Genomic DNA, 8,369 nt, shown 5'->3' with positions numbered 1-8,369 from the left:
ATTCAAGCAATGACACGTAGCCTACAGAATGCAAAGACACAATGCAAAGACCTGACATTACTCTACAGTTAACTGAGAGTCCTGCAGCAATGCCATTCGCAAAATCTAGATAAAGCTCTTCATGCCTCTGGAAGGGACAAAAGATTTTATGTCAAATCTAGACAACAAAAAAACCCCTAACACCACCACATCCCCAACCCTAAAATTCTTGGTTAACTCTGACAAGACAATTTGCAATACTAGAAAAAGATGACTTCTCCCATAGGGCAATTAGCTCGTTGGCATCTACCGTATCTATGATGCAGATACAGAAGGAACGGAAGAGAGGATGCAAAGAAATAATGCACAGCCTGCTCCGTAAACCATCTGTACAATCTTCAACTTAAAACATTCCTCTCATAATTAAACCCCTGCTTGTAACAGGCCAGCTGGCACACTACCAGTAAGTATGCATTTTGTGATTGATTTCAAAATATTCATTGGACTCATAGCAAGACATAGAAACACAACAAATCCATTCTAACCAGAAAGTGCACAGAAATTCTTCACTGAAGTCTATTCAAATAAAAGCAAAAATCAGCAGCCCATTAAGAGACTGAATTATTACATTTCCCAAAATAATAAAGATGAGGTAGCTTATGTACAAGATCAGCTCTTTTTCTTTACCTTCTCACTTTATAATTAAATATGCACAAAGGTCAATGGATGAAAAAACAAAAGGACACGACTGCAACAAATGATCCTCAGTATCATTCAGTGGATATTAAGAAAAAACCCAGACCAGAAAGTAATTTAATGGATTCTCAAGGCATGGGGTTTCTTCACTCTTAAAACTAAATAAAGATATAAATATAGCAATATTAATCCCAGGGTACATATTAAGTGGCAAAATAAAGTCAGTATTGTACTATTACCATTTTTTTGTAAAAAGAGTACACTCTTTTTGCAAGTCTTTACTCTTAAGGTATAAAGTCTCATTCAGCTTTAACCTTCAAATTATAACTAGATCAAATAATGTTAGGCCTCCTCCAAGACTTTGCATTCTCTGACAAAGTCATAACTGATCTTTGCTAAATACTCAGCATCTCAAGTTTTCTTTTAATTTCTTTCACTATATTCCTCAATCAAGTTACTGAGGGTTTCCTATTAAAATAAAATTTTAGAATTTTTTTTTTAAATTATAAAAAAAGCTCTAACTGTATCACTGATCCTGTCACTAGACTTTATGCTGAACTTTCTATTTGTTCACATCTCACTTATGGTCATTAAGTCTGGTATTTGATGAGTCAAAAGCTCCTCACATACATCTAAAGAAGTCTCCCCAGCTAGCAGTTTGATTTATTTGCCCCCATGACTCATTAGCATTTCAGGGGCTTAGGGGCTGCTTTTTAGGTGTTTTTCATTGAAGATTTTTCTGCTTCTGGTCATGCTACTACTCTTTTAATTTAACAAGAGAGAATTGTAATAAAAAAAGACTGCATTGCTAATGCAATGTTTTTTTAAACTCTCAATGCTTTGAAGCAGGAGTACAGACTGCTTCTAATTAACAGGAAGGAATTTTCTGCTACCTCAGGCACACGGGATAAGCACACAAAGCAGATATGGCTCCCCTATTGACAGCTGCAATACACAACTTCACCAGGCAAGCATGGACAGATGATGAAGTTTAAAGCGATGGCTCTTTCTGTTCACAGGCAACATCCTATGTGCTACCAAAGCCAGCAGGCAAGGTGCTGAGCTTCCAAATAAATCTTATGTACAGTCTGGTAACTAATAACGTTTTATACATCCCTGTATACCCTCTCTCAAGGTTTAGAAAATAAGCTTCTTCCCCTAAAGTTCCTGCTTCCTACCCTTGCTTTTTTCAGCTCTAACCTCCTTACGGGAGTTTCCAGTCCAACACCTAGCACCCGATTCATGGAAATACCCTGCCCTTGGCCACACAAGGTGCTGCTTGAACCCTAAAATTCTTCCTAAGGCACACAAAACAAATGGCACATCCACTCCGTAACGCAGGTAGAGGACTCGGCCCTCTCCTTTTACAGGACTGGGACAGCAGTTCCTGTAGAAGAGTGCCACGTCCCTCTCTCGGGGAGGCGGGGGATGGCACAGCACCGGGGCTCATCCCCGCAGCAGGACGTGATTCCCCAAGTAAAACTTTAACTTAAACTCCTACGGCCACGAAGGTGACGCCGCTTCCTGAGGCACATTCACGGGGACAGAAGTCACCGAGGCCGGGGCAAGGGCCGGGCCCCGGGCACGCCGCAGAGGCCCCGGGCCGGCCGCCCCTCGTGCCCCCCGAGACTGCACGGCCGGGCCCGCCGCCACCTCGGGGCGCCTCACGCCCGCCCGCGACCCGGCGGCTCCCGGGGAAGGCCCCGCCGCCGCCCGGGGAAACTGAAACCATCGCGCCCGGCCGCAGCCGCCTCCCCTCGGCAGCGGCGCGGCGGCGGCGAGGACGCGCGGCCGGCACAGCCCACCCCGGCGCGGCCCTCCGCGGCCACCCCGAGCCCGCCCTGCCCGGCGCCCCACGCACCAGCCGCCTCCCGCCGGCCTGCCCAGCGCCCGGCCGCTTCCGGCTTCCTGCCGCGGCGCGGGGAGGCGGGGCGGGCCAGGCACCGCCCGGGCGGGCGGCCGCCGCGCCCTGCTGCCCGGCGGGGCCTGTGCCGGCCCCGCGCCCTGCTGCCCGGCGGGGCCTGTGCCGGCCCCGCGCCCTGCTGCCCGGCGGGGCCTGTGCCGGCACCGCGCCCTGCTGCCCGCCGGCCCTGCCCGCCCCCGGGGCCGTGCACCGCGGCACGGGGAAATATCCGCGACACGCGGGAGAGGGGCGGTCGGCTGTGATGGATAAAAGTGGTCGCTCCGGGTGTTTGCGCTGGCGCGATGTTCCAAACGGGCTCCGAGCGGTTCCGGGGACAGTTCCGTGGTCATTTTTTTGCTGCGTAATCGGTCCGGCGGAGATTTTGCTTCCTCGGCTCCCCAGACAGAGCCGTCCCCGCCCGACCGCTGAGGCAGAGCTGTGGGACCCCCGGCTCCCCACGGCGGGCTCCAGGGATATGTTTTCCCGGGGGAAACGTTTTCCCGCCCCGTGTCATTTCGCTGTTTCACCTTGTTAAAACCTCACGAAATCGTGGCAGTTTTCACATCTCTGCTCCAGCTCAGTGGTTACTATTATGTTTTAAACCAAAGTTCTCGGCTGATTATCCCTTGCTACGTGTTGTTTGTCCGGTAATGTTGATGTTCCAATAAATGTTCTGTATAATGAAAAAATATTGATAACTTTATAATTTATGCATAATGTATCCTAATCATAATTACAGGGGGAAAATAATGATTTTTCTTTTTTCCTTCCAAGACGATCCCTCTTTTGATGAGCTATATTTCCTGTTTGGAATTGCCATCTTCCCAAATCTTGGAAGCCTGTTCTCTTGATCTGACAGCAGTCTCTTGCTCACAGGCTTTGGTTATTGTTATTATCTTGCCTAAGTTTTATCACAAGTTCATATTTTCTCTGCTTCACTTGTTACAGGGTACTAAGGTTTTTCCGAAGTTATCCACAGTGAAACTGATAAATTGAATTTGATGTATTTATAGTCTTAATATAAATGCTTAATTCATGTTCCCCATTTGTTGGCATGTGAACTTTGCTTTATAATGCTATGTTGTAGAGGGAATAGTTCCTACTACATTTGCGTTCTGTCCTTGCATCTTTCAAAACACTGCAGCGGTCCTCAGAAGTTACATGGTTTATTTCTGTTACTCTTTTCTCTGTACCCAGCTTTGCAAGCCTTATTTTTGTTTTTGTCAGGTGGATACCCGTGAGCCAACTTTGTCTTTTTCAGAGATGTTCACCAGATTGTTAACAGGGATTTTAGCGAGGGCCCCCACAAAATCAGGAAAACGCCTGTGAACTTTTCTTTGTGAATATGTATTTGCTTCCACTTTTGAATACAACAAAACCGTTGGTTAAGTATGATGATGCTTTATAGAACTGGATGTCTTAAATCATAGTCTTGTTCACGATGGATGAGGTCTCTGGTCCAGTCACCTGCTCAAAGTGCTGACTTCAGACCAGGTTCCCCAGGACTCTCTTTATTTAAGACCTAGAATATCTCAGATGCAGTGTCACTCAGCCCCTGGATCTGGTCACTGACAGCTCTCACTGCAGTTATCCATGTGTTTTCCCCTCTTCTTGAAGCAATAAAAAAGATTAATGAGGTTTGCATGATCTAAATGGTTTGGGTTTTTTGGTATGTCTGCAGCATAATCAGTGATCCTTATTGCACAGAAGATCTCTTACTTTTAAATGTTTTACAGCAGGAATCAGAGGAAAACATTATGCCCAATTTAAGAATAGGAGAAAAAAGACTCAAAAAAGGAAAGTGCCATTGCAGTTTTATTCTAAGATTTTTTTTTACTTTGCTTGCTTCTATTTCTTTTTAACATGTAATTTCTGGTATTCCTCACCTCTCTTGTATTTGGATTCTCATTCATGTTCACAAATTAAGTGGTCTGTAGCTGTATATTATTAGAACTGTGCAATCCTAACAATATGGCGATGGGAATTTCAGCTGAAGCTGGCATGATGCAAACGGTCTTCACACTTACAGCTGTGAATGCCAGAACTCAAAAAAGAAAAAGTGCTAGGGAAACAAATAAACAAAACAAATAAACAAAAATCAGGCTGAACATAGTCAATCAGAGCTGAAGGCACTGAAACAGGTAAAACATAGTCTGTTCTTCTAATCTTTTTCTTGGAACCCTGTGGGTAACTTAGCACAAATGAGATAAAAAGAGAGCAGAGTGGAAATTATACTAGATATCTGCCAAGAAAGAATGAATATCCAATTGAATTATTTAACTTTTTAAAATTTTGAGTGAGAAATTGCATCTTACCAACCTTACCAAAAGGAAAACCACTAACACTTTACCATTAAGTGGGTAAGAAAAGTAACACGTGAAATTCATAGGTAAGTTAATAGTTGTTTTTCCTGTATCACAAACAAATTCTCTAAACAAAATCAAAGCTTTTGAGCTCTTTACTCTTGTAATCTGTTTGCGTTCTATATTTGATTTAAGTACTTAAGAAGCATGACAGCTGAAGCAGAATAAGCAAAGCTGTTCAGCAGCCAACTCCACTTCTGGAACTGCCTTTCATAGTTCCATGTTATTTAAGTCATTTTCTTCTGTGGTTTTGCAGAGGGAAGAGATGCAATTCCATAACATAAGGCAGCTCTTTCCAGCTTGCCACCAGAGAATGCATTCCAAAGTTGTTTACAACATGTACAGATTAATGTTCCCAAGCAAACCTCACACTAATTATGCTCATCCTCTTGTTGCATAGATACAAAGCCATCTAGGAGAATTCAGTGGAATAGTCGCTTGTATTGACAGTAAAAAAAAACATTCTTGGATAAAAAAACTCCCTTGCTCTAGAGTCTGATATCTCCTGATTTTCTGAAATGCCTGGGATACCGAACAACCATCATATGCAGGAAGAACAGAGAAACAGAAAGTGAGAGGTTAAATCCTTCATGCTCAAGCAACAAATGCGAAACCTATCTACCAAACAACCTTCACAATCACCAGGACAAGAAGAAATGGCCTTAAGTTGTTCTAGGGGAGATTTAGATTGGATATTAGGAAAAAATTCTTTGCCAAAAGGGTGGTCAAGCTACCCAGGGAAGTGGTTGAGTCTCTATCCCTGGAAGTATTTAACAGATGTGTTGGATGTGGCACCTGGGGTCATAGTTGAGTGCTGGGTGAGTGGTTGGACTTGATGATCTTAGAAGTCTTCTTCAATCTAAATGATTCTGTGATTATCATACTCTATGTCTGTATAACACGTGTAGTTCACATCCCCCACAGGTACCCACCTCATAGTAAGTCAATAAACACTGTGTACAACTCCAAGGCAAATTACAGACAAATGTAACTGTCCATGCACCTGTCACAATGAACATGAGCAACTGGAGAACAGAAAGAGCCCCTAGAGTAAGAAAACATTTCTCACCAAACCATCACTGCTTCTGACTTTGCACTTCTGCCATTACCAGAGACCAAGTAAATCTTGACCTTGGCAGAAATACATTTTCTAGCATGTTCCAGTTTTTCTTATGTGCCACCACCATTTCTTGTTTCACAGAGACACTGCCCTTCCTAGTTCTGGCTGCCCCATCCAATTTTTGTCACTTACTCTTGCCACCACTTCAACCAAGTCCTGTTGCTTCACTTGTGCTCCTCCTTTCCAGCAGTCTTAGTGAACATAATTGGTTAAAACCTGTTTGCTATTTTCCTTCACTCTTCTTCTTGGCTTAACATACTGAAACATCACAAATTAAGTCCAGTGACTATATGGCAACAGAGTGACACTACATCCTAACAGGCGCAATGGCCAACTGCTGCTGAAAAGGTGCTTGCTCCCTTCCACATCTACCCTTTCCTTATATCATAGCGAGAAAATCCCAGTCAAAATAACTGTCACTGGGACAGGATGGGGAGTTTTCTGCACAGCATCGACTTTATTTTTTAAGACCAGTGAAGTTTTTGAAAAAGCTGAGGATTATTTTGCAATACTAAGGTTTACCATCATAAATCATCTTTTGTAATCAGACAACTGCAAGTGCTGACAAGAGGAGGGAAAAGTGCAGGTTGCCTCCCTGGACAGCAATGAGTTGCTAAAATGTCTTCCCTATTGGCCCCAAACTTGTCCTCCCATATCAGCTTACATGAAACTCCTTGTACTTCAGGTCTTCAAAAACACTTTTCCTGGTGTGAAAGCTTATCATCAGTCTTTAGCCATTAGACCAGATTGTAAACAAAAGGTACCATCGCTCTAGAAAAGGTGCCTCATCTTTAATTAGGACTTGCAGTTGTGTTTCCCATTCAAACACTCTTTAGAAGAGGAAATTTGCCTTATTCACTAGAGGATTTACCACCATGATGATGATCTTAAACATCTTCAGTCTAGATACAGGGCATTTTAATCACAACAATGTTAAGTCATACAGGAACACTGCAGGTGGTTGTTTGATGCAGCCTTTAAATGAGATCATTAATGTTTGCCTGGAAAAGGATAAATTGTGATTTTCAACCTGATCTCCCTGTGGAGTGTTCTCATTTATTTCTTCTTCCCCTTCTACCTCACAAGGAATACCACAAGCATCATAGAATATACTGAGTTGGAAGGGACGTACTGAGGATCACTGAGTTGCAATTTCTGGCTCTGCACAGGACCATCCCTGAGAGTCACACCATGTGCTTGAGTTAGTTTTCATATTATGCTCAAAGTATCTAAACACTGCCTGAAGAAGCTAGTTCACCCTCTTGATTATGAGGTGCATCACTAGATTTCTCTCTGGGGGTAGGTAGTGAACTTCTCAGTCCAGATGTTAAAAAACATGCACAGCAGGAATCCACTTCTTCAAAGTAAAGACGTAGAAACCCAGCCATTGCCTTTTGAAACCTTGATTCTTTGCAAAGAATGTTACTAGGCACTGCATACCCACCACAAACGCAAACGTGACAGAGCAGCTGATACAGATATAGAGATGTGGTACAGCCCTGCTGTCTGCCCTACTGAAGGAAATTACTAAAACAAAATAACCTGCTTGTAGCCAGAATCAGTAATGTTAAGCTGAAGATATGGAAACACAGGTGCTGCTTCACAGCTCACATTGCATAAGCCCTGATTGAATGGAGTCAAAGCATACAAAAGTAAACAACCCTTTTTTAATTCTTCAGGCTGAACCAACTTACATTGTCTGAAGATCCAGAATACTCCTGCATGCTACAGGATAGTCATTCAGTGATGGATGGGAGGGCTATAATAGAGGCACACCCACATAATGGGTGCCACACGCAGCTCCAGCTCGTTCCCACACTTGGCACGCTCTGCTTTATATCCATTCTCACCTGCCACCAGCAGAGCAGCCAACACACTGTGAGGAGGAAGTGTTTCTGCTGCTTCAGCTTCCTGGGTAGCTGATTGTGGGCAAAGATGAGCTCCAGATTTGGCACAAAGGGACCTGTGGGAGGGGTGAAGGATGGTGGGGGAGAAGAGCCTCTTTTGGCAAAGGCCAGTTTCAAACTCTCCTCATGAGGATCCAATTTGATAACAGCTAAATCATCCTCTTAGCAGTACTGCCCTTACTTGAGAAGGCAAAACCCTAATTCATATATCAAAACTAATAGCAACTCAAACCCAAAAAGCTTTGCTAAAGATGGAAACTTTATTGTTCACTTCATAATCTGCCTAGTGAAAGCTCTCCCCTCGGTGTGGTAAAGCTTCTGTAACTGTGGGGGAAGCAGGCCAAGACAGACACAGAAGACTGACAGCAAATGCTCAGCTGCAGTGTCAGGGGTGCAGCCTT

Source organism: Sylvia atricapilla, chromosome 5 (genome assembly GCF_009819655.1).
Source record: "Sylvia atricapilla isolate bSylAtr1 chromosome 5, bSylAtr1.pri, whole genome shotgun sequence".
NCBI classification, from domain to species: Eukaryota; Metazoa; Chordata; class Aves; order Passeriformes; family Sylviidae; genus Sylvia; species Sylvia atricapilla.
Note: the sequence above shows the minus strand (reverse complement) of the source record.